Below are 23,114 nucleotides of genomic sequence, written 5' to 3'. Positions count from 1 at the left end.
GTCACTTTTTGAGAGCCACTTTCGGCAGCGTTAATGCCTTGGCCTTCTATCCTATCATGTACGTAGGCATAGCAGGCTCCAGGAGGCAAAGAAAGCCCTCAGGCAAAGATACAGGTGCCTGCAGTTGGAAGGTCAGCCAGCATCTCTGAGATGGTACAGACAGGAAGCTGACAGTATCTGCTACACTGTTCTGCTCTGGTCACATTAGCCAGGCTGCACATGGTGACACCCTCGCCACAACAGTCTATACTCTCCTGGCTCTTGCCCAGGTCTGCTGGCGCGAGACTTCAAGTTCCCTGCTGAACAATTCTCATTAGTCATTATTTGAGGGCTGACCAAATCCCATCAGTTACTATTGTAGGGCCATTTTGGGCAGCATAAATTCCCTGGCCTTCCAGATAAAGCAGTGGAAAAGTAAAATATACATACGGGAAAGGGAGACAAAAGAAAAGGGATCAGAATAGATTGTGGTTTAGAATATTCTAAAAAACATTTTTTTTTTTTTTTGGTTTTTGGTTTTGGTTTTGTTTGTAGTGGTAGGGATGAAACTCAGGGCCTTGAGGCTGCTAAGCAAGTACTCTGTCACTGAATTACACCCCCAGCCTCTAAATTGTTATTTTTGTAATATATTTATAATAAAAATTTTTGAAAAGGTTTACAATGACATCTTGGTCAAGAAATAGTTCCTATGGACTTCAATTCTCGTGGTAGTTTCAAAATGCAAGTTTTCTAATACAAACAAAAGTTTTGAAATGTAGGCTTTATATGAACATTAACAAATACGAATCTATATTCCTCATGTAGTCTGTTTCCTGTTCATTGAGTTAATCCCAATGAAAGGCTCATAAAATCCTCAAACAATCTTGTGTTGGCTTTGACAGATTTTTTTACAACCATAGGGACTGAATTGGTGATCCGTAAAAGGAGTGGCTGTTCTTGAAAACCACGGGTAAAACCATTGGCCTAGGAAAACAGTAAATCACAATTCATTAGAAGAAAGCTACATAGTTTTATTTGATATCATTTGCTTTATTTTATTTGTGTAGCAGAAAGGATATTCTGTATCACCCAGTGCTGCCCCAAAAGTTGCATAAGATGAAAGCTAGAAAGAAATGAGGTCTTCCTTCATGTAGAGGAGAATTTCTGAGCTCTGGACAGTCACCTGAAAGCTGAATCTTGATCCACTCATCCTACAACTCTTCTCCAAAGCCCAGCTGAAACCACAGGCATTTGAAGACAGGCTAAGGGGCATGTTGGTCACTAAAATTATAAATCTAATCCATAGAAGTCTAAAGTAGTCTGGTTTTAGAAAAAGGTATGAGCCTTATGGTGGTCCCACTACCTTCTGGCTGTGTGCCCTTCTTGAAATCATGTAACCTTTCCATTCTCTCCTTTGTTTAAAGGGGATAATGACATCGACCTCGTAGGCTTATGTAGATTAGAGATAATGCATGTGAAATGCTGGCCCTGTTTCTGTTACATTTTAGAGCACAGAGAAAGAAAAACTACTGTTTTCATGCAGCTGAGGAGCCCTTTAAATGGAGATATGACTCCTCTTCTGTTTGACATGACCCAGGAGTCTACCCAGGGGACCTTGGATCCTAGTATCTAACCATGCTCAGAAAGACTTAAATTTATTAACCAATTTAGTAATTTAGGAGTGCATTTAGAGTTAATTTTCTCAGAGTCATCAGAGGATTGCTCTGAGCTAGATAATTCTAAGGGAGCATTTTTTGCATTTTTCTATGGCTATGTATGGTAGCTGACTGGCAGCTCTTCCCTCTGGATATTGTCAAGGACCAAATAAATTTGATCACTCTTTATGGACAAGCTTTGCAAATGAAGTTCACATATCCTGAGGGAAATATTCAGTGTGCCACAGGGGTATATATAAAGCCACAAAATGAAAATGTCTTATTTTCTCAAAGGATCTTTTAAAAAGACTTTTAGGGTGGAATGCAATTAAGCAGATAAGTAATTTATTAAAGGTAAATTTATCACAAAACTTTAAGGTAAAATGTGAGACTTTGAAGGAGTTTCCAGCTGATGGCAAACAACATCTGGGGTGGGTCTGACTCAGGCTACATGGAAGGCTCCTGTTACTGGAGGGTGATTGATTTTGGAAAATGGTCGCTGGAAGTGACTGGAATACATTTAAAAGGAGGAACAAATATTTCATAGTAAATACAAAGTAGAAAGTGTGGGTTCAAAGTTTATGTTGAAAATTAAACCATGAAATATGAAAAGTTGCTCACTGCTGCCAATCATTTTCCCCCACATGTCTTAGATAAGACTTGTGGATTTTTTTTTTTTTTTTGGTACCGAGGATCGAACTCTGGACCTTGCACTTACGTGGCAGGCAGTGGAACCACTGAGCTAAATCCCTGGCTGTCATGGATTTTCTTGTTCACTCATCAGAAGGCCAGTAGAGACACTCCAAATGCTCTTGCTTTTCCTCATAAATGACTAGCTGAACTTCTTGTCCCCACTGGGCAGTCAGCACAACTTGTTAAACAAATTTTGGTTAAGAAACTCTCTTCTTCAAGGTCCCTGAGCTTCAGCCCACCCTCCAGCAGAGCCAGCAGACAGCCTTCCTAAACATAGGCTGGCTCTGAGTAGAGGAGTCCCTGATCTACCTGATCAGATCCCCCTTTTACCCACCCACCTCTTTATACCTAGTTCTTTCCAGCACTGCTCACTTCTCATTATAAGAGAAAAACCCTTTTTGCCCGACTCTTGGAAGCTTGCAGATCCTATATTCAGCACTTTTTCCCTATTGCAATTGTTTCCCTTTCCCCAACCTTGCAACATCATCCTTGAATAAACATCTATCTTTACCAAATCTGGATTTGTATTTTGTACAGTAGTAATTTACCATATAAATGGTAGTTGTGTGTATGTATATATTCTATGTATTATATAGTGATATATTTTTATGCATAAACTACTCTTTTATGTAGTAGTTATATATGTACATGTACTATCTTGTGATATACTTTAAATATAAAACACTACTTTTTATATGGTAGTTATGTATTTTTAATATATAAAGGTCTTCATACAGTAAATGATATGTATGTGTACATGTATAAAGAATAATAAGATCTTTATTCTTACTTCAGCTTCAATTTACAGTGATGAAATAGAGGCTCAAATTATTTACCTACAAGGTGAGGTAGGAATCTGAAGCAAGATTTTCACTCTTTAAATCCTACTACAGCATCATTAATCATTTTTGAAAGTGAGCAAGGTATAAATAAGGGCTTTGCACAAGGTAAAAAAAGAGCATTTTCCCCTGGCGTTATTCGTCTCTCCTACTCTGCCTAGATGTGACCACTCTGTGTACCAGTTGCTCTTGTATTTTTGTTTCCCCAGTACAAGAAGCTGTTCTGGTAATTAAGAGCATTCTGCTGGTTAAAATGGAGGAAAATCCCACATGAAGCTGCGTGGGAGAGAACTGCGTCCAGCGATCACTGATACATTTGCACATCATTGCTAGGCAATGTGTTGGATGTGTTACTGGAGCCAAGAATTGTGAGATTTAACTTAGTTATTTTATTGAATCTCCCAATGGCTTAATGAGCAGGTGCCATCTCCATTGTCCAGACGAGCAAAGCAGTCCTGAGAGCTGCTCTTTCCATGGATTGGTCTGTAGTTTCAAAACCAATAATTATATGTAGTTAGTACATATCACAGACAAAAAGAATACTGCGAGTTGTGTAAAAGTTTCTAAAAGTCTCCCAGTTTTTCCAGGAAGAAATCAGATGAATTAAATAATTTGCTCAAACTACTGCAGAGCTCTGTCGACTGGACTCATCCATGGTCTCCTTCTTCTTTTTGTTTCCTTCCTGTTGCACTTTGTGTTATTCATATTCTGTTACTGTAATAAAATACCTGAGATAATCAACTTTTTTTTGAGACAGGGTCTCACCATGTAGTTCAGGCTGCCCTTGAACTCACTATGTGGCCCAGGCTGGCCTCGAACTTTCAGTGATCCTCCTGCCTCAACTTCCCAAGTGCTGGGATTACAGGCGTGTGCTATCACACCCAGTATGATAATCGACTTTTAAAAGGGAAAGGTTGATTTTCACTCACCATTTTGTAGGTTTCACTTCATGGTCAGTTGGCCCCATTGCTTCTGGCCTGTGATGAGGCAGCACATCGTAGTAGAGGAAGCCTACTCACCTCATGACTGGAATGAGAGGGAGAGGAAGACCAGGATCCCCATAGCCCCTTTGAGGGCACACCCCACATGATTGGAGGACTTCCAGCTAAGAACCCCCTCCTCAAATGTCCACCACCTCTCAGTAGCACAACAGGCTGGGGATGGTGCCTTTAACACACAGGCTTTGGGGCACACTTATCCAAACCATAGCACACCTTCCGTCCTTTATCATATTTTTGTTACATCAGAAACTTTTGTGAACACACCAAGAGTTCCTCAAGTCTTGATAAGGAAAGCTACTGCCCATACTCTCACCCCTAAATTCCTGCTCCTCAAGAGTAACCTGGTCAGTACTTTTCAGTGGGTCTTTTACCTTTGCTAAATAGTGGGCTTCTGCTACTACTTCTTAATTTTCCCAAATTTATCACTTCTTAGATTTTCTTAGTTTCTTGGTTTCCCATTATAGAAAAAGAGGATTTATTTTTGTCTCACCAAAACTTCTGCCCCCACCACATACTCAGACACACATCTCCTGCCTCCCCCAGCCAGCAACTTCTCCAATACAATTAGATCATAATTTTCATTACATCAGCACTCCATATTTACCTTACCATTAATATATAAATACTCTTCAAAGCCAAGTCATGAGTGTACAATAATTATTTGCCCTTTCCTGCTAAATTTTCTTCCTAGGGCTAAAAAAATCATTTTAGTTTTATTAGTTTAGCTTTCTATATATTTGTCACAAATTTATTCCCAATCTCTCCCCCAGATTGAGTAATGTCATCTCTTTGGAGGGAGGGGTGGTGAGACAAGGTCTTGTTCTGTAATTCAGACTGGGCTTGAACTCACTACATAGCTCAGGCTGGCCTCAAACTCTCAGCGATCCTCTTGCTTCAGCCTCCCAAGTGCTGGGATTACAGGCATGCACCACCACACCTGGCTGAGTAATGTCTTCTCAATCATCTCAAATACTGAAGTACCTTAAACGTTCTCTTCACTTTCTTGAAAGAGATCAGCCCTGGATCTTCTGCCTAGGCCAATCTGGATTAATGCTACCTGCAAAGCTGTTGGCTTAGAATCTCTTTTACCACTGTTTTGAAGCTTACCCTCTCTCTTGTATGAGGTCCCCTTGTATGAGGTCCTTCTCATACAAGAAGACAGGGGGTGTGTTTTCTTTCTTTCTTTTATGGTGAAGCATATGTTATGCAGTGGCTTCTTGAAACAGAACTCATGCCAGACAAAATTTGGACACTTTGTGTGTTTGAAGATGTCGTCATTCAACATTCAGTATAAAAACATGCACTAAGTTCCATATTTCCATGTACTTCTAATTGTGTCTTCAATTCCCCAGCCTTGAAACTATCTGTTTTATCATCGCTAGAGAATAGAGAACTAGCATGGTATCACAGAAGGGATCTGAGGTCCATTTGAGTTAGGACCTAACCTCCTCAGGCTTGCTTAGACAGTTTCCACTTATTAATATGGTATTTATTAAATGCGTTTCTAGCCTCCAGACTTTTGTTGCTCTTGTCTATTTTCCCACATCTTGGTGGGTTTATAAATCTTTTCAACTTTCCTTTTGTTTTGTTTTAGAAAGTCATAGAATGTGTGTAATTTGCCATCTTTAACCAGAAGTTCAAACCAGTGCTTGAACTTGAACTTCACTATTTTATACTGCCTCCCAAGAATCAGCCCTGTATAATAATAATATTATAATAATAAACAATTCTTAAGCTTTTGTAATTTTTCAGGCACTATTTTAAGTATATGGACTAACGATACACTAGCTGGTGACACCCTCAGAGACTCCTCCTTCCCTGGGAAAGCCCGAATAAGGATTTGTAGAACTCTTTAATGATAATAATATTAGCTTTGATTATTTTTTTTCTTGTAGTGTTGGAGATAGAACCCAGGTCCTTGTGCATACTAAGCAAGTTCTCTACACTGAGCTCTACCCCCCAAATTTGCCTGGGTTCAAATGTTTACTTTTACTAGATATGTAAGTAACTTCTCTCTGCTGTAATGTCCCCATGTACAAAAATGTAATGGCTAAGTTGTACCTATCTACCTCTCAGGATTCTTTTTTTTTCCCATTAAGTTTGTTGGTACATTTTAGGTATAAAATACAGTTACATTCATCATTGGGATCTTGTACCATTACATGAGTACCTTGGTTCTTATTTTTTCCCCATTCCCCTGCCCTCCCTTCACTCCCTCCACCCTCCCCTATTTGCAAAGACTTTGTTTCCATTTTTTTCCTTTTCTCATATTCTTTCTTTTCCCTTTTTTCCCTTCCCCTACCCCTCCCACTTCCCCTGCTCCTTTAGACCTTTCTTCCTATTACACAATATCAATTATACATTTTTAAATTAAAATATCAATATCTAGGAGACATTACCACAGATTTTAGAGAATTTAAAAGGATATACAAAGCATATTACAAAAATCTTTTTTGAAATAAATTTGACAACTTCTAAGAAGTACCTTGGAAGACAAATTAATGAAACTAACTCTGGAGGAAATATAAAATTTGAATAGCACCTATTAAAGAAAGTATATTCCTAGCTTGAAAACCTACCTATATGACAACAACAGGCTCATATACATTTTAACTGATAAATTATATCAAACAATTAAAGCAGAAAAAAGAAGGAACACTTCTCCCCTCATTTCAGGAAATCAACATTGTGCTAATCCTAAAATTGGATAAAGATAATAGAAAAAAGTATGAACATAGATAGAAATTTGTTTAACAAAACAAACTATTAGAAGTCAGATCTGACAGTATGTAGAAAGTGGTTTTGTTATAGGGATGGCAGTATTGGTTCAGCATTGGAAGATCCACCCCCAAGAGTCATCATTTTAACAGAGGAAAGGAAAAAGCCAAATGATCCTGCCACTAGTTGGAGAAAAAGTATTGGACTAAATTCTACAGCTGTTCATGGTAAAAGCTATCAGGAGACTAGAAGTAGAACAGAACTTTCTCAACAGATTAAAGACATGTACTCCATACTTCCAGTGAGAACACCTTATATGAATGGAGAAGATACAATGCTTTCTCCTTAAGGTGGGGAACAAGGGCAGATATGCTTACTCTTTATCTGTCCATTAAACTTTGAAACCTAGGCCCAACCAAAATAGTCTGGCAATAAAATGACACAATTAGGATAGGATTGGCAAGGTAGAAGCAAAATCTTTATATGTAGATGAAATGATCATCTACAGAGACAATACCAAGAAATCTCTAGAAGCCCCTAGAACTTGTATTTGAATTTAGCAGGATTAGAAAACACAAGGTATATACAAAAATTCAGGTCTATGTATACTTGCTATAAATGAAGAATTGGATATTGAAATTTTAAAGTTATGTAGGAGTACAAAGGACCTAGAAAAGTTAAAAACAAACAAACAAAAAATAAACAAACAAAAAACAGTGTTGGAAGACGTTTAGTACCTAATTTTAAGACTTCTTCTAAAGCTACAGTAATCAAGGCAGTGTTGGTGTAAGGAAAGACATATAGATCATTTGAATAAAAAAAAGAATCTAGAAATAGAACCACACATATGTGGTCCACTGAGTTTTGAAAGATTATTTAACATTAGCATTTTATAGAATATAAACTCAATTCAAGAGCCAAGGAAGAGATAGTGTCTTCAGCAAATGGCACTAGAACACCTGGTATCCCTATATAAAAAATTAACCTCAACCCTTTATTTCCATACATGAAAATAACTTGAAGGGATCTATGAACCTAAATATGAAAGCCTAAAAGTATAAAACTTTAAGAAGAAATTATAAGGGAAAATGTTTGTGAATTTAGGGTAGGCAAGAACTACCTAGTATACAAAAAACATGATGTATAAAAGAAAAAAATTGATAAATGAGATTCCATCAAAATTTAGAACTTTAAATGACATGATTAAAATGAAAAGTAGTCCTTAAACAGACCATATTTACAATGCATATAACCTATAACCAGAATATATAAAGAACTCTTACAGCTCATTAATAGACAACCCAATTAAAAAATAGACATAAGATGATAAATAGCCAGTATAGCACAAGGAAAGCTGTGCAACTCTAGAATCAGAAAAATACTAATCAGTACAATAACAAGATTGAATTATACACTCATTAGGGAGATGAAGTTAAAAGTTTTAAAAGCCTTGTCATGACTTTTTCTGTTTGTTGGATTCTCCCCCTTTGCGTTTAATTTGTCATGCCCAATGAATTCATTCTGCTGGGTTTCCTGGGGTTGTGATCCTCATTGTCTTTTCCTAGGGTATTGACTAAAATTTTTTGGAGTGCCAGTTTGGTATTCATGAAGTTCCTGAGGTGCTCTTTATCATGAAGGTATCTTATTTCTCCATCAATTTTGAAAGATAGCTTTGCAGGGTACATCAATCTGGGTTGGAGGCTGTTTTCCTTTAGGGCTTGAAATACATCACTCCATACTCTTCTTGCCTTGAGGGTTTGCACTGAGAAGTCTGCTGTGATTCTGATGGGCTTTCCTTTGTATGTGATTTGTTTCTTTTCTCTCACTGCTTGTAGAATTTTGTTCTTCTGTTGGATATCTGGAATCCTAACTATTATATGCCTATTTGTAGATTTTTTTTTTTGATCAAGGCTAGCTGGAGTCCTATATGCCTCACTTATCTGTATGTCAAGTTCTTTTCCCCTCCTTGGGAAGTTTTCTGCCATCACTTCTGTGAATAGTTTTTTTATGTCGTCTGCACGCTCTCCTCTTTCTTCATTGGCTCCAATCAGTCTTATGTTATTCTTCTTTGTATTGTCTAGAAGCTGCTGGATTGATTTCTTGTTTTCCTTTACAATTTTAAAGCAATTTTTCTTTTCCTCCTCACTAATTGCAATCTTATCGTCTATATGTGAAATTCTATCCTCACATTGGTTCATTCTGCTGAGCAAACTTTTGATGGAGTTTTTAATCTCCTGGAAATCTGTTTGCATCTGTTTTATGGATTCCATTTGTTTCCTATGTTGGGATTCCATCATGTTCCTCAGATCCTTTATTTTTTTATCTGTGTCCTCTCTAGATTTATTAATCATGCCTTGCACCATGAGCACAATCTTTGCTGTTATCTGAGTAATTATTTCTGATTTCATTTTTCCCAGGTCCTCTTTTGTTGCAAGTTCAGAGAGTCCAGGTGGTTGAGTATCAGATTGTTCCATCTCGTTTCCCTGTGGGGTTGCTGCTGGTGATCCAGAAGTCTATTTTTGAGGCTTGTTTATGTGTCTTCTCATTTCCACGGTGGGGTGTGGGGGGGTGTGTGCTTCTGGCGCCTGCGTGGCTCAGCTTCTCTGCCCTAGGAGCATGGGAGGGCAGCGGGGGAGCTTCCTTCCAGGTGCTGGGGCTGGCTCAGCTTCTCTCCTTTCAGGATTCTTGTGCAGACTGTCCAATACAATGCATGCAAAGCTTGCAGCACAGAGTCTAGCAAATAGTATGCATTGAGGGGAAAATGCATTAGAATACAGAGAATCAAAGGACTTTATCCACAAGAAGTCGTGTCTTGGGATGAAATCTGATGCAAAGTAACCAAGGCACAGAAAGGAGCCATCCCTAAGTCATACTGTTGTAGTCACTCAGAGGCTTCCTTCACATCAGAAGTACCAAGGCTTCTCCCTCTCTAGCAAATCTCTAGTTTAACTCAATCCTAATCCTCAGGTGTCTGTGTCCCCAGGCCAGTGCAAGCTTCAGAGTAAGAGCAGTTGGAGGAGTACAAGTATCAAGACACAGGAAGAATTAACACCCAGTCTTTTCCCCAACTTCTGGTTTTGCTCCTTCCTGGTGGACATACCCCTGGGGCCCTCTGGCCTAGATTCTCCTTGTAGCTCCACAACCCTTTCATCCCTAGATTAGCCAGATGCTTAAAGAAAATCTGCCTTGGGCTGGGGATTTAGCTCAGTGATTCTGCCACCTGCCTCACAAGCACAAGGTCCCGAGTTCAATCCCCAGTACCAAAAAGAAAAAGAAAGTCTGTCTTAGGGGCAGTTAGAAGATCAAGGTTTTAATACCATTAATTTTGTGTAATTGTGTGCAACTCACTATTTTTTTATTTATTACCTGTATTTCCTTATCTAAAAATATAAACATTGTACATTTTTCTTTCCATTTATATTCTTTTTTTGTTTTTTTTGTTTTGGTACTGGGGATCGAACTCAGGTCCTTGCACCTATGAGGCAGGCAGCAGAACCACTGAGCTAAATCCCCAGCCTATATTCATTTTTAATACAAAAACAACATACTATTGGGAGTGGTGGCACATGTCTGTAATCCCAGCACTCTAGGAGGTTAAGGCAGGAGAATCACAAGTTCAAGCCCAGCCTGGGTTCTTAAAAACTTAGCAAGACCCTATCTCAAAATTAAAAAAAAAAAAGGTCAGGGGGACGTGTTAGGGATTAGTTCAGTGCAAAACCCCTGGGTGCAATTCCCATTGCTCCCCTCCCAACCAAGACAACATGTGAACTTAGGATGTAGCTCATTGGTAAAGCATTTGCCTGACGTATGCAAGGCCCTAGGTTCAATCATCAGCACTACAAAAGAAATAAAAGCAATGTACGATTTTGGTTTAAAAAATTTAAATTTATAAGTGCAAAAAGGTTATCACCATTATGATTTTGGTAGAATTTTTATACTTTTTAAAAATGTATTTTAGGCTCCCAGCACAGAGGAGGAGGCTTCTGGGCCAACGTACCACAGTGCCCAGCACAGAAGAGGAGGCTTCTGGTTTGACGTGCAACCACTCCCAGCACAGAGGAAAAGGCTTCCAGGCTGCTGTAGCAACACTCCCACTGCAAAGGAGGTGAGCCGGACAGGTGCCAGCAACCCCACCCACCCCCCCGCCCCCGTCAAAATGAGAAGACATGTAAACAAGCCTCAAAACCAGAATTCCAGATCACCTGAGGCAACGCCACAGGGAAATGAGTTGGAACACTGATACTCAACCACCTGGACTCCCTGAACTGCCAGCAAAAGAGGATCTGGAAAAACTAAAATCAGAAATAATTTCTCAGATAACAGCAGAGATTGTACCCATTGTGCAAGACATAATTAATAAATCTAGAGAGGAGCTAAGGAACATAATGGAATCCCAACATAGGAAATAAATGGAATCCATAAAACAAATGCAGATTTCCAGGACATTAAAAACTCCATTGAAAGTCTACACAGCAGAATGAGCCAATGTGAGGACAGAATTTCAGATATAGAAGATAAGATTGCAATTAGTGACCAGGAAAAAAAAATTGCTTTACAATTGTAAGGGACCATGAAAAATCAATCCAGCAGCTGCTAGACAATGCAAAGAATAACATAAGACTGATTGGAGTTAATGAAGAAACAGGAGAGAGTGCAGATGACATAAAAGAACTGTACACAAGGGCTGGGGATTTAGCTCAGTGGTTCTGGCACCTGCCTTGCAAGCTGAGGACCCGAGCTCGATCCCCGGTACCAAAAAAAAAACACAAAAAAAACTGTACACAGAAGTGATAGCAGAAAACTTCTCAAGCAGGGGAAAATAACTTGACATACGGATAAGTGAGGCATATAGGACTCCAACTAGTCTTGATAAAAAAAAAATCTACACATAGGCATATAATTGTTAAGATTCCGGAAACACAACAGAAGAACAAAATTCTACAAGCACGTAGAGGAAAGAAACAAATCACATACAAAGTAAAGCCCATCAGAATAACAGCAGAATTCTCAACACAAACCCTCAAGGTAAGATGAGCTTGGAGTGATGAATTCCAAGCCCTAAAGGAAAACAGCCTCCAAGCCAGATTGATGTACCGTGCAAAACTATCTTTCAAAATTGATGGAGAAATAAGTTACTTTCAGGACAAAGAGCACCTTAGGAACTTCATGAATACCAAAACAGAACTCCAAAAAATTTTAGACAATATCCTAGGAAAAGACAACAAGGATCACAATCCCAGGAAGGCCAGCAAAATGAATCCGTCAGGCACAAGAAAGTAAACACAAAGGGGGAGAATCCAACAAAAAGAAAATGTCATGACAAAGATAAGTCAATATGTATCAGTTATAACCATCAATGTTAATGGTCCCAACTCACCAATCAAAAGAAATAGACTGGCAGAATGGGGCAAGAAGCAAGATACAACAACATGCTGCATACAAGAAACACACTTCATTCAAAAAGAAACTCATTGACCGAAACTTAAAGGGTGGAAAACAATATTCCATGTGACAAGAACCCCCAAAAAGCAGGAGTAGCTATCCTCTTTGCAGATCAAGTGGATTTCAAACCAACATTGATTAAGAGAGACAAAGGACACTACATCCTTGTAAAAGGAACAATCCAAGAGGAAGAGATGACAATCATAAATATATATGCACCAAACACTAGTGCACCCAACTATATAAAACAAATACTAATGGACATTAAAAATCATATAAGCACTAATATAATAGTAGTGGGGGACCTCAATACCCCACTGTCACAACTAGATAGATCAACTACACAAAGAACAAACAATGAAATACTAGAACTCAAACTCTTGAACAAATGAACTTAACAGATGATTACAGAGTGTTCCACCCCCAAAAATCAGAATGTACATTCTTTTTAGCTCCACACAGGTCATTCTCCAAAATAGAGCACATACTCACTCATAGTACATGTTTAAGTAAGTACAAAGGAATTGAAGTTATCCCCTTTATATCATCAGACCATAGTGCAATGAAATTGGAGATCCATAGCAAAAGAAACCACAAAAATTTCATAAACACATGGAAACTGAACAACACACTTCTGAATAACCAATGGGTCACAGAGGAAATTAAAGAAGAAATCAGACAGTTCCTTCAAATAAAAGACAATGACAATACAACATATCGGAATCTATGGGACAAAAATGGAAGCAGTCTTGAGAGGGAAATTTATACTAGTGAATAGACATATTAGGAAAACAGAGCGAGCCCAATTAAACAACCTGATGCTGAACTTCAAGCTTCTAGAAAAAGAAGAGCAGGACAACCCCAAATCTCATACAAGGGAGGAAATTATAAAGATCAGAGCAGAAATCAATGTAATGGAGACTAAGAGAATGATATAAAAAAATCAATGAAGCCAAGAGTTGGTTCTTCAAAAGAATAAAAATTGACAAACCCTTTGCCAACCTTACCAGAAAGAGGAAAGAAAAGGCCCAAATCCATGCAATTAGGAATGAAAAGGGTGAAATTACAATGGACCCAGCAGAAATCCAGAGGATCATCAATACCTACTTTGAGAACCTATATGCCAATAAGATGGAAAACACAGAAGAAATGGACAGATTCCTAGATACATATGAATTACCAAAGTTGAACGAAGAAGACCTAAATATTCTATACAACACAATATCAATCAATGAAATTGAAAACGTAATTTAAAACATACCAACTAAGTAAAGCCCAGGTCCTGCTGGCTTCACTACCGAATTCTACAAGACATTTAGAGAGGAACTACTGCCACTACAAATTCTTCAATGAAATTGAAAGAGAAGCAATACTCCTGAATTCATTCCTGAAAGCAAGCATCACCTTGATCCCCAAAGCAGAGAAGGAGCCAACTGAAAAAGAGAACTATAGGCCAATCTCACTAATGAACATAGATGCAAAAATCCTTAATAAGATACTGGCAAACAGAATGCAGAAGATCATCAAGAAGATCATACACCCTGATCAAGTGGGATTCATCCCAGGGATGCAGGGATGGTTCAATATATGAAAATCAATTAATGTAATACACTATATCAATAGACCCAAGGACAAAAACCATATGATTATCTCCATAGATGCAGAAAAAGCATTTGACAAAATCCAACATGCATTTATGATAAAAGCCCTACAAAAAATTGGAATACACGGTCTCTACCTCAATCTGATAAAAGCCATCTATGAAAAACCAACAGCCAATATCATACTAAATGGTCAAAAACTGAAATCCTTCACACTAAAATCAAGAACAAGACAAGGATGTCCACTACCACCACTCTTGTTCAATATAGTTTTGGAAACATTAGCCACGGCAATTAGACAAGAGAAAGAAATAAAAGGAAGAAAGATAGGAAATGAAAAAGTCAAATTGTCATTATTTGCAGATGACATGATACTCTATATAGAAGACCCCAAGAACTCCACCAAGAGTCTTCTAGACTTAATAACCAAATTCAGTACAGCAGCTGTATTACATCGTCAACACACAAAAATCAATAGCTTTCCTCTACATGAACAACAGACTCACTGAGACAGAAATAGGGCAAACAACTGCTTTCACAATAGCATCCAAAAAACTGAAATACCTAGGAATCAACCTAACAAAAGAAATGAAAGACCTCTTCTCTGAAAACTATAACACTCTGAAAAGAGAGATTGAAGACGATTATCAGAAAATGGAAAGACATTCCTTGCTCCTGGGTAGGAAGAATCAACCTAGTGAAAATGGCCATACTTCCAAAACTGCTATATAGATTCAATGTAATCCCAATTGAAATCCCAGTAGCATACTTCACAGACCTTGAGAAAACAATCCAAAAATTCATTTGGAACAAGAAGAGACCTAGAATAGCAAAAGCAATTCTAGGCAATAGAGACATGGCAGGGGGTATCACAACCCCTAACCTGAAACTATACTACAAAGCTACTGTGATAAAAACAGCATGGTTCTGGCAAAGAAACAGACCAGATGACCAGTGGAATAGATTAGAAGATGCAGAAACAACTCCAGACATACTCAGCCACCTCATCTTCAACAAAGGAGCCAAACACCCTCACTGGAGGAAAGACAGCCTCTTTAATAAATGGTATAGAAAAAACTGGGTTTCAACTTGCCAAAGATTAAAACTAGACCTATATCTCTCACCATGCACTAAATTAAAATCAAAATGGATTAAAGACCTAAAGATTAAAACAGAAAAGCTGAACCAGCTGGAACACAGGTTAGGTAGAACTCTTTAAGACATTGGTGTAGGAAAAGATTTTATGAACAAAACCTCAATTGCCTGTGAACTAGCACAAACAATCAACAAGTGGGATCTCTTCTTATTAAAAAGCTTCTGCACAGCAAGAGAAACCACCAACAGAGCTAAGAGACAAGCCACAATGTGAGGAAAAAAAATTTCACCTGCTGTTCTTCAAACAAAGGTCTACTATCTAGAAACTATAAAGAACTTAAAAAAAAAATCAGACCTCCCAAATTTAAAGACCCAATCCAATAATGGGCATCTGAAATGAACAGAAGCTTCTCAGACAAAGAAGTAGAAATAGCAAATACGCGTATGAAAAAATGTTCCACATCACTGGTCATTTGAGAGATGCAAATGAAAACAATGCTGAGATTCCACCTTACCCGAGAAAGAATGATTGCTATCATGAAATCAACCAATAACAAATGCTGGCGGGGCTGTGGGGAAAGAGGAACACTGCTCCACTGCTGCTGGGAGTGTAGAATGGTGAAACCACTGTGGAAATCACTATGGAGATACCTCAAAAAACTAGGACTGGAAGTCCCATTTGACCCAGCTATTCCCCTGCTGGGTATCTTCCCCCCAAAATTAAAAGAAGCATACCACAGTGATATATGAGCACCCATGTCCATAGCAGTGCAGTTTCTAATAGTTAAAACTTGGAAGCAGCCCAAATGGCCATCAACTGGAGACTGGATAAAGAAAATGTGGGTTTTTTTATAAAATAGAGTACTGGGCTGGGGATTTAGCTCAGTGGTTCTGCCACCTACCTCGAAAGCCCAAGGACCCGAGTTCAGTCCCTGATACCAAAAAAAGAAAAAAAGAAAAACCCCAATAAATAAATAAAGAAAATGTTGATAAAATTGAGAAAGTAAACAAGTAAAAAAAAAAAATAGAGTACCACTCAGCCATAAAAAATGAAAAATTAGAGACATTTATAGCTAAATGGATGCACATTAAGGCGATACTCTTAAGTGAAATAAATAGGACACACATGTGTAAATATTGAATAGTTTCTCTAGTGTGAGAAACTGAAAGTGTAAATAAGGACTAAAAGGTATAATAGGTAATGTGAAATGGGAAGAAAAGGGGGAAAGGGGAAGGGAACTTTGGAGGTTAGGGGCAAGGAAAGAAGGGAATGGAATCAATATGAGAAAATAAAATAAAGGAAACAAAGTCTTTGTAAATAGGGAGGGATGGAGGGGTTGAAGGGAGGGCAGGGGAAGGGGGAACAAATAAGAACCAAGAGAGATTATGTAGAGGTGCAAATTTCCAATGATGAATGTCATTATATTGTATACCTAAAATGTACCAATAAAATAAAATTTAACCTGGGAAAAAAATAAAATAAAAATGAATATTAAACACATAAATCTAAAAATACGTACCATTTAATTTGCTTTATATTATATAAATAATACTACACAGATTGTTCTGAAACTATAATATATTATAGTTTAAACTTAATATAGAGATTTTCCATCTAGAGATATTTGATCCCAATATTCTTTTTCTTTTGGTATCAGGGATTGAACTCAGGACCTTGCACTTGTGAGGCAGGTGGTGGAACCACTGAGCTAAATCCCAGCCCTTGACCCCAATCTTCTTAACAGCTGCATACATGGCACCCTAAAAGTGTCAACACTTATTCGTCTGCTCACTATTGATAAACATGGGGGTTATTCTAAGATTGCACTATTACAAGCTATGTTATAATAAACTTGCTTTATAGTAGGCTCAACTCAGATGATTACCCAGCTCAGCTCCCCCAGAGGCAATGTCTATGATGTTTCCCCCTCTTGGGAGACTCCTTTGGCATCCTATAACCTGTAGTCCAAATACTTACTGGGTCATCCTGTTTCCAGGACCACTATGATGGGCCTAGTGGACCCCTAGGACATAGGGCACCCCTCAGGCTGGGCCAATGCAAAATCTTTTTCTGGGAACTTTCATGCTGGATCCAAGAGAGAGAAGCTCTATTTTCTTTCTGGTTGGGAAGCTGGGTTGACGACAACTTGAGAGCTGCCAGAAAGCCTGAGAGAATGAAATCCACACAGAGGACAGAAAAGAAACCATCTAATTAATTAATTAATTAATTAATTTGCAGTGCTGGAGATTGAACCGAGGGCCTTACACATGCTAGGCAAGTAGTAGACCACTAAGCTACAATCCTGACCCCAGAATCAATCTCTCTCTCCCAAAGGTCTACAGCTAAGATCTCTCCTTTCAACAGTGATTGACCCTGGGGTAGGAAAATCAAAGAGTGAGCCCAGGACTTTCTACCCATCACAATTTCCTCCCTATAAATCCTACTGGGACCCTCCAAACCCTCAGATGACCAGGAACCTCTCTGGAGAAACCCTTTCCTCTTCTTAAGTGCCTCTTCTAATCATAGAAACTGTCCAGCATCTTCTTGCTGAAATTGTATCTGTAACATAAGAACCAACTTCTTTGAGAGGTGTCATTTGCAAACTATCATCTATCATTTGTTTTCAGTGTGGCTTCCAGGTGCTTTCATGAGAGCAAATACAACAGAAAAGCAGGCACATTCAAATCATCCACAAACATTTCTGGACTCTCTCCCTTCTCTACGCCCCATATTAGAAATTGGAGATAGAAAAACAAACAGAACATCTTCCCAGCTCCTGGAACACTTTCGTCCCTGGAGCTCTTTCACCCCAGGATCCCTGGCAGTTTTCAAGTCCCATTCCTGGGGTCATCTGAGTCAACAGCATTCACATGAGCCTGCGGTTCAGCATCCTTTAGAGCCTCCACCTGCTCCCTGCCTTCTTCCTTTCTGCATAGCTAAGGGGAAGGGTCCCCTTCATAGGGCTCTGATAAAAATAGAGTTAATGTTTATCTTTGTGTTTTGCAAACTGTAAAAGCACTGTCCCTATTGTCACCAGGAGGAGAGGAAGTGCATGGAACACTAAGGAGACCAGAGAGAGGGAACCGGGAGGGGGAGAGCCGTGGATAATCGGGAAGGTAGATGAAGGCAGGCTCAGAGGACCCCACACTGAGTGAGCTGCCAGCAGGAAGAGACACTGGGGCTGGGGCTGGAGAGACCCAGGAGCTTTAAAATGCAAAAAGTATTCAGAAGTCCAAGCTGGGAGTCAGATCCCCCCAACCTCAACATTATTTCTCTCTGGAGGGGGTGGCTTCCAGAGGTTTCTGTGACCTGCTCAGAGAAGTGGCTGCCTGGGACCCGGCAGCTTCTCCCGGGGTGCTTCTGCCTATCTATCCACCTCTCCCCAGTCCTAAGAACACAGAGGAGACTCAGTGGGAGCTCTTTCTTCTCCCTGCCTATTTCTCAGACTTCCTGAGGAGAGAGATAGACAGAGGACGCTGGCTCCTAGGAAGACTGGTAGGTTGGGGATAGAGAGTATGGATCTGAGTTTCCACTCCCCACCCCATCATCACCTGGAGGGCCACCACAGGGCAGTCCTGGCCAGACAGCGTGGGGATGCGCAACTCCCTCAAGGCGGGGCTGGGATAGCAAAGTTGCAAGCAAGGGGGCATGTCAGCCTGGCTTTGTGAGCTAGGCTCCCATCAATGCATGAAAGCTTTGCTCTACAAACCGCATTCGCTGCGCTCCCAACCTGCATTCCCAATTGGTCACGGCCTGGCCCCCAGCTGCATTCCTGGGCTCCAGGAGACTGAGGGGCCTGGCCTCTTTGTTCTTTCCAAATCAGGGCTCAGAACCATGACAGGCTGATCACATTACCCAGCTGAGGTCAGCCTGGCAGGACTGAGCCCCCTCCCACTCCTCCCTCACCTCACCAAGACAGAGCCATGCAGCCCACCCTGCCCAACTCTGCTCACCTGTGGGCCCGTCTTAGCAGCCTGTGCTGGTTCTTTGTGGGGGAAGGGAAATCTCCAAAACCACAGCAGCTCAGCTGCTTCCTTCCAAAGGCAGATGCTGGGAGCAGTGCCCAGACCCTAATTCCAGGGCTTGTCCAATTTCCGGCCATCTCCAAGGGCTTGCAGCTGCTCTGGGGTGTGTCCTACTGCCCTGCTTGCTGCTGGACCCCTTGGAATCCACATGGCTTACACCTAGATGGCTTCTCAGACCAGAGTTTATGTCATAGTACGACCAGCCTTTGGCATCACTGTGGACAAGATGTCTTTCTGTCCTAAGCCTCCACTTAAGGTACTGCCCTAGTGACCAGGGAGTGACACTTTTTACCACCACCACCCCTTTCCTATCCCTAGTGACAGGAACACAGGTTTGATGTCTGACCTGCCTTGACTCTTGGCTCTGTTCTGCCACTTTCATTGTGACCTTGGATGGGTTACTTTACTTCTCTGGCCCTCTGTTTCCTCATTTGTAAAACTAGAATAACCATGAAAATTTTAAAAGATGCTGAATAAACAAGTTCCTGGGTTGTCAGGTACACTATCAATGCTACTTTGCCCCATCTCTTCCCTTGTATAATGGGTGGCCTCAAGCAGAGTCTTCACCAGATCATTTATACCCTTTCCTCCTTTCTCTGAATTCCTAAAGCTCCAAGAATTAGGGCCAAGCTTTCTGGAGACAGCTCTACACAAATCATGTTGCGTTGTTCTGAATAGTTTTATACGTCGTCTTTGTCTCCCCAACAAGCCTATTGGCAGTCTAGTAAAGGCCTTTAATTTTGTTATTTGTTCAACAAATATGTTGGGGATCCAGCCATGGAGGAGGCAGCCCAGGCTCCTGCTCTGGAGAAGCTCACAAAGTGTGGACACCAGCCCCTATTCAATGGCACAGTGAACTGCAGTTTTTTCCCCGTTGCAGTGAGTACGAGGATGGAAAGGTACAGACCTTGGTGAGAAGATAACAGGAGTCTCTGGGTAGATTTCTCTGAGCAAATCACATCTGAGTCCTGAAGTATCAGGGGGTGGGAGCAAGTGGGAGGGAAGCCAAAACCTAAGAGCAGTGGTGAAAAGGTGCGGTCTCCATCAGCTGCTAAGGAAGATGGTTTCTCTTCCAAGTGAAATTAGAGGCAGTGCAGGGGTTTTTGAGCAGGAGCATGGTATGATCCAGAATTGCTGGGTGGAGAAAAGCCAGGAGTGGAGATGGGGAGACCTGGCAGGCTGCTGGGGCAGAGGCCACACTGGAGGGATCGCTGGGCTGCTCAGGCTTTGTAGAGGCTTAGAGGTGGAAGATGAGAGCAGGCCTGTCTGGACTTGGTTGGCCTGGGCACCATGTGCCGGCCAGCTCTCAGTGGTGCCGGATGTATGAATGCCCTTGGATGGCCCACCCCTTGCTGCTGGTAGGGTGTTTTCAGAGATTCTCAGCACCAAGAACTCCTTATAATTGTTCTCACTCATGCCCCATGAGTGCTACTGAAGAATTTTTGGGTACTAAACAAATGCAGTTCATTAAATTACAAGTTAACTTTGTTGCTTTGTGTTTACTACTGGGGCCTACAGAACTGATCATCTGAACTGCTGATTGCAGGTGATAACTGCTATTTCCACATGGAATGATCTCTTCCCAGCCCCACACAAAGAAATGAAACGTTGCAGTTCTCCTGAGCAGCCTACTTATTTGCTTTCCACACTGGAGTTTCCAGGGGCATCAGAACAACTACAGGCCCTGCCCTCAGAGAGATGTAGGTCTTGTAGGTGAGACAGGCAAGGAAGTGGCCGATTACATGGCTGTGCTGCAGTCTGTGTTCTGGGTAAGCAAGGGGTGGATGGACATGTCAGAAGGCTTCCAACGCAGCCTTGGGAGGTGTGCTGGACAATCCCCTTCTGTCCCTCCAGGTACCTGTGTCCTGCCTGCCCCTCACCCCAGAGGAGTGACACGTAAGTTGAAGGATGAGTAGGAGTTAGCCTTGTTGCAGAAAATACATGATTTCTATGAGATTTTTTATAAACACAAAAACAGCTCTCCAACCTCTATTGGGATCTCCAGGCACACTCAGGGCCTGGATATGACCAGACTGGGAATCACTCACCTAGAGCCAAAGAGGCTGCACAGACTCCAGTGGGGGCCGTTTTCTCCTCCCAGCCAGACCTAGTAGGAAGACAGAAAGTTGAGGCTGCCCCCACTGTAGGCTCTACCTGTCACTCCCTGGGACGTGACTAGAGGGCCTGCCATTCCCACCCCCTTTCTGCATCCGGTTCCTGTCCTCTCGCACAGCCAGCCTGGGGAGAGGCTAGTGAGAATGATGTCTTGGGAGGAATGTCCCGGAGTCCATCAGGCTGAGTAGACAGCTGCCTGAGAGATCCGATTTCAGGAAAAAGAGGCCTACCTCCTTCTGCATAGCAGTCCTGAGCTCCTGGGCGCCAGGACACCTGCTGGGGGCCACCCCAGCCCACCCTGGCCTGCCACCGGAGATGAGAAAGAGCTGGGTCAGGCTTGGGACTGTCACGCTTCTCTCCTCCCTCCTGCCCCAGTCTAGTCTCTTTCCCACTCCCTGTCACCTCTAATTAGACAATTCATGTTCATGCTTTTCAGAACCTGGCCTTCCCACCAGCTGAATCTGGCACCTGCCTGAGCCCTCTCCCCCTCTGCCCTTGCTTCTGGGACTTCCCTTTGAGATTTTGTAGTGACCTCACCCTCATGTTCCTTTGTGAGAACACACTGTGCTTATTCCGGCCAGCTCCCATCCTCCATGCCTTCTCCCTCTTCTCATCTACCTTCTGCTCGAAGATTTCTGTCCCCAACACCACCGCCACTGCCACCCCCACACCCCAGTGAGGAGCACGGTGTTACCTCACATTATTACTGAATAATAACACCAGCTGCTATCTCTTTCAGGCCCACTCTGTGCCAGGCACTCTGGGCTGAGTCAGCCCCCACAGAAACCTATCAGGCAGACATTGCTAATACCACTTATTACCACTTAACGATGAGGCAACAGAGACTTTAAGTAACTTTCTAGGCTAGGGGGTGGCAGCAGGAAGACTCAATCTGGACCCTTCTGTATTGAAAGTCCTGGCTCCTATGCACTCCTCCACCCTACCTTGTCTCATCTCCCAAACACATCAAAAGCTCTCAGCTGATAGAGACCTGGCCACATGGCTCTCGTGTTCCACTCACATTGCCCAGCAGCAGTGGGCATGGGCCATGATGCCCACCATCTCATCTCCATAGAAAATCTATAGCTGCCTGGTTAGTTCTTAAATTGGATCATCTCTGTGCTCTGCTCAAAAGACAACTCCTCTTGTTTTCACCTTTCCAGGTATAATCCAAAGTCCTGCCATTGACTTGCAAGGCCCCTTGTACTCTGAGCAGCAGTTCTGACTGAGCTACTCTACATCTAAATTCTGACTTGGAGAGCTGCGAGCTGATGAACTTGGGTTGTTTAAGCCATTACAATTATGCTGATTTGTGACATCACAATAGAAAAATAACACAGTACCACATGTACATAGACTAAAAAACTATTCATAGTATATGTGTAATTCAAATTTAACTGAGACTCTTGGTGCTTTAATTGCTAAACCTGGAAACCCTAAACCCCAGGGACATCATGGGGTAAAGTAGCTCAAAGTTGAAGCCTGGAGTCACCTAAGATGTCACCAACAAGTCTGGAAGTGGTTTGCACACCCCCTACCAGCAGAGCAAAAAGGTTTCTAAGGAGACCACCCAACACTACACACCAGGTTATAATAACTTCCCTCTAACATTTTGACGGGGGAAAAAAATTACACTTTTATTTTCACTAATCTCTAACTGAAACATTTCCTTCTATTAAGGAAATAGGCATTGCCAGTGCCTGTGACTTTGTCATCAATAGAAACCATGTTACAGTTTTTGCTGTAACAAAATATTATAAAATATTATCTATATTCATCACTGTTTTGAAATTATGATAGCTAGTGAATCTTGCTATTTAACATATTAATAAAAAAGCATATGTAGTATTATATTGCACATTTGTTGAATGTCTTCATGACTATATTTCAATATGATTGGGCTCCTTCATAAATCTAATGTGGTTTTGTTTTTTCTTCAGCGCTGGATGG

General features: G+C 41.0%; 1 long non-coding RNA gene across 4 annotated transcripts; it reads right to left on the bottom strand.

The window, feature by feature from the left end:
* Positions 1 to 696: 696 nt before the first annotated feature.
* On the bottom strand, positions 697 to 22,411 carry LOC110345444 (uncharacterized). 4 transcript variants are annotated; one of them, XR_002388786.2, is made up of 6 exons: positions 22,320 to 22,411; positions 21,098 to 21,156; positions 17,502 to 17,583; positions 17,002 to 17,189; positions 4,096 to 4,192; positions 697 to 3,649 (listed from the first exon to the last, which is right to left on the bottom strand). It is a non-coding gene; the product is annotated as an uncharacterized LOC110345444 (long non-coding RNA). The 4 variants fall into 4 exon arrangements; XR_002388784.2 differs by having other exon boundaries at positions 17,002 to 17,583; XR_002388782.2 differs by lacking the exon at positions 22,320 to 22,411 and adding an exon at positions 21,702 to 22,311 and having other exon boundaries at positions 17,002 to 17,583.
* Positions 22,412 to 23,114: the final 703 nt, after the last annotated feature.

Source organism: Heterocephalus glaber, unplaced genomic scaffold (assembly GCF_053883595.1).
Source record: "Heterocephalus glaber isolate CG9 unplaced genomic scaffold, H.glaber_assembly_v1.0 deba00001446, whole genome shotgun sequence".
Taxonomy (NCBI): domain Eukaryota; kingdom Metazoa; phylum Chordata; class Mammalia; order Rodentia; family Bathyergidae; genus Heterocephalus; species Heterocephalus glaber.
The sequence above is the reverse complement of the archived record's forward strand: the minus strand, read 5'-3'. Positions and strand labels throughout refer to the sequence as shown.